At 38.9% G+C, this 3,938-nt stretch overlaps 1 long non-coding RNA gene across 2 annotated transcripts; it reads right to left on the bottom strand.

Moving 5' to 3' along the window:
• Window positions 1-318: 318 nt before the first annotated feature.
• LOC135752074 (uncharacterized) lies at window positions 319-3,701 on the bottom strand. 2 transcript variants are annotated; one of them, XR_012337764.1, is made up of 5 exons: window positions 3,426-3,701; window positions 2,765-2,812; window positions 2,429-2,506; window positions 1,491-1,568; window positions 319-1,057 (listed from the first exon to the last, which is right to left on the bottom strand). It is a non-coding gene; the product is annotated as an uncharacterized lncRNA (long non-coding RNA). The 2 variants fall into 2 exon arrangements; XR_010532523.2 differs by lacking the exon at window positions 2,765-2,812 and having other exon boundaries at window positions 3,426-3,686.
• Between the last annotated feature and the right edge of the window lie 237 nt (window positions 3,702-3,938).

Below are 3,938 nucleotides of genomic sequence, written 5' to 3' on the forward strand. Positions count from 1 at the left end.
CCCATAATGGGTTATTTTTGACCCAACTCCTGGGTTAAAAAGGGACCAACTAATTTCTGGGTTATTTCAACCCAGAAAAATGGGTTATTCTTTTTGACCCAACTTCTGGGTTAAATACCTGACCCAACTTCTGGGTTAAAATAACCCAAAATTGTAGTTAATATAACCCAACTTCTGGGTCAAAAGAACAACCCGAATATCTGGGTGGAAAAACCCAGAAATTAGTAGATCCTTTTTAACCAAAGGTCAAAGATAACCTAAATTGTGTAACTATGCCTTATTTCAGAAAAGAAAAATTCAGACACTTACACACTTCAAGCAGTTTTAAATTTTTATTGGATTCAATTAAATTCTATATAAAAATGCACACTTGGACCTATTTATTTTAGGTCACACTGTAATAACATTAGAAAGGAAAAATAGAATAATAAACAACTCTCAAACATTTGACAACATTCAATAATTGGATTGAACTTGAGGCTTTAAGTCTTCAAACATTGGTTGTGTGCAGCTTGAGATCTCCCAGAGGGGAACGGCTGGGATTGCTGAAGGTATTCCACCAGTGCTGGCCGGTGACTTCTTTATTCGAGGATGCTCGATGCAAAGTTCGTCACAACATGTATGTAGCTTGTCATGTGTGTGGTTTGTAATTTTAAAATATGTGTTCTGCCCATCGAGAGATCCTGTGTGCATCACGTGTCATGTCAAAATAAGTTCCTGCTGCAGACGCATTTAAAGGGTTTATGATAAAACGGATGCTCGCGTTTGCCAGATACTCGCATAATCTCATGCGTAGTAAGAGTTTACTGTTAAGGAAGTGTCTGGCGTGTATTTTAGAAACATGAGCGTCTCTTTTATCATAAACGGTTTTGACGCGTGTGCAGCAGGCACTTATTTTGACAAAACACGTGATGCACACAGGATCTCTCGACACGCAGGACACATATTTTGGAAAAGGGAACCACACACGTGACAATCTGAACACTTATTTTGAATTAGCGCATCCTCTGATGAGCAGTCACGAGCCGCCACTGTATTCCACCATATTTGTTCCAACCTAAAACAGACAGAGACAGAAAGATATAAAGTGAATATTGTGTAGAACGTAAATTGTAAGCAAGATAATAGACTACCAGTTTGTGTTATAATGCTGATACTAACTGTACAAGGAAGCCAAATGAGCAGTGGTTCTTAATTGGTGTCTTCATTTTGAGTGGGTACAAGAAAATGTGGGTTGAGAACCACTGAGTAATAAAACTTAACATCTTTAACTTAACTTTTTAGTCAGATTGCTACCCTAGATGGCATCGCCCAAAACTGAAATACAACTGCGAGGAACCTTGAAGTTGTTTTTTAAACCAGGATTCACCCTTTAGCTTCCACATGAAACATGTCCCTTGTATAGCCTTCTTTCACATGAACAGTATAGTTATAGAATTAAGAATATTCTCTCTCAGAGTAGTGCTGAGAAACTGGTCCATTGTACTTACAGACATTTGGTGTATGAACGCTGTCAGGGACTCTTCAGTGGAATGCCGGATAGTCTTCTTCTCAACCCTGTAGATGGCCTGTAAATGATGACAGAATTTTCATTTTTGGGTGAACTATCCCTTTAAGCCCTATTAAATAAAAAGTATTTCAATATTTTACTATGTTCTTACCTTAACTTAGACGAAATAATACATCCTTTTTTTCTATGCATGCAGTTCATCTTTGTACAGCGCGTTATTAATGCATTTAGTCTAGCCCCATTCATTCCTTAGGATCCAAACAGGGGTGAATTTAGAAGCCACCAAGCACTTCCATGTGTTCCCTATTTAAAGACTGTTACATGAGTAGTTACACCAGTAAATCTAGTGGCACTAAATAATTTTTTAAGCTGATAAAAATGAGAACTATATTGTATGGCGGAAGATCACTTAGTTTGCAGCACTTTGACCTCTGGTGCAGTAACATCATCACTCATCACACTGATTTTGAAAAAGATGAGAGAGTTCACAGGAGTGATGTTACTGCACCAGAGGTCAAAGTGCTGCAAACTAAGTGCTCTTCTGCCATACAATATAGTTCCCATTTTTTAATCCGCTTAAAATATCGTCACCTCTTATTTTGTGCCACCATACTCGTGTAAATACTCATGTAACAGTCTTTAAATAGGGAAAACATGGAAGTGTTTTGTTGCTTCTAAATTCATTCCTGTTTGGATCCTAAGGAATGAATGGGGCTAGACTAAATGCTAACACATTCACGACATGCTGTACACGATGTACTGCACGCATTAAAAAGACAGGGATGTATTATTTTGTCTAAGTTGATGTAAAAACATAGTAAAATATTGAAAAACGGTGTAGTTTTCCTTTAAAGAAAAATGTTTAAAATGTTTAGGTATAGAGATTTGATATGAGGGCAATAAGAGTAAAAAGCTCACCTCAAAAATGTCTCTGTCAGCTCAAACAGCCGCCACTCAGTTAGCTTATCAGTGACAAAGCTGTCCATTTAAACAGACCTGGAGAAAACATATAGAGGTTAGCAACAATTTGAAGACTTGACCTGCTTCTTTAAATCTCACTACTTCAGCCAGTAGAGCACTGTATAATATTATAAGCATGGTGCAGCTGGTAAACATAACTCAAAGCAACGCAACGGTTGGTTTTGCCGGTTGTTGATGAGTAACAGCTGTGAGTGATCACAACACGCTTAAGCAGCCACATCACAGGATAATAAGTGAACAGTGTCCCAATGTCAAGTGAGCTAAAGTCCTTACCAGTGCCCGAACCTGTGTACATGATAAACTGATTCACGACCTCGGGAGCTAGGGAACGAAGAGACAGGGTACAGTATGTGTGTGTACCGGCGGCGCCATTTTGCGTCTGTCTGCGGCGCCGAGCGCCATGTACAGTTTTAAATTTACACTTATTTGTCTCAAATTCGTCGTTAATGTATATACAGACTTCACCATGTGCTGTAATGTACATTAAATTTTACATTCATTTACAGAAATGAGCTACTTTCATGAAAATTGGTTGATATTGGATTTTCAGGTGATATCCTAAATTCATTCAGTTTACGGACGCTCTGAGGTAAAGTGTTCAGACTGCAGACTCAGCAACAATTGTATTTAATTATACAGTACAATCATAACATAGTACTGGTATATCTTAATTCCATAATGTCCTTAAACATAACAATATTGCTGGCCATAATCTGAGAAAGTGCGGGATACCTCGAGTGGTCTTATATACGGCGCGGCGCTTCTCGTCCGGTGTTCCCCGTCCGGTGTTCCCCCTTAACCCCCTTAACGTCGCACGAACTCATAGCTGCCCTGTACTTATCGTATTTTTACCGGTATTATAACAATGAGATAAGCAACGGGGACATGGACACAGAAAGTTTACGTTACATTGACACTTAAAATACTTGCTTACCTTGAATACACAACGAAGAAGCCCAGGCCAAAACGGATCGAGCGCGCCGCGAACTCCGGTGGCAGTTATTTCAATCGACTGTTGTGAGAAAATTCCAGAACAGCGGGGGGCGGGGCGTTAACCCAGAACATGGGTTAACCTTTGAAAAATAACCCAGAAACCCAAACAACCCAGGAATTGGGTCAAAATATTAGCCCTATAACCCAGAAAATGGTTACTCTCTGAAAAAATAACCCATAATTTTAACCCAACACAAATAACCCAGAATATGGGTTGAAGAAATAACCCAGGAGTTTTTAGAGTGCATACAAAGGCATTCCAAGGCCTCAGTTTATGGCGTATCTTTAACTGTCATAGTGGAGAAAAGTTTGCTTCTCTTTGGTCTAAACTCACCCATAAGATTTCAAGTCATGCCAAACATACATTTCAGAATTAAAATGGAGCAGAGATGATGTAGTTTTAAAAAAGAAGAAGAATTAGCAACAGCTGTTTATAATACCAGTATACGCCGTC

This window comes from Paramisgurnus dabryanus, chromosome 1 (assembly GCF_030506205.2).
Source record: "Paramisgurnus dabryanus chromosome 1, PD_genome_1.1, whole genome shotgun sequence".
Classification (NCBI taxonomy): Eukaryota; Metazoa; Chordata; class Actinopteri; order Cypriniformes; family Cobitidae; genus Paramisgurnus; species Paramisgurnus dabryanus.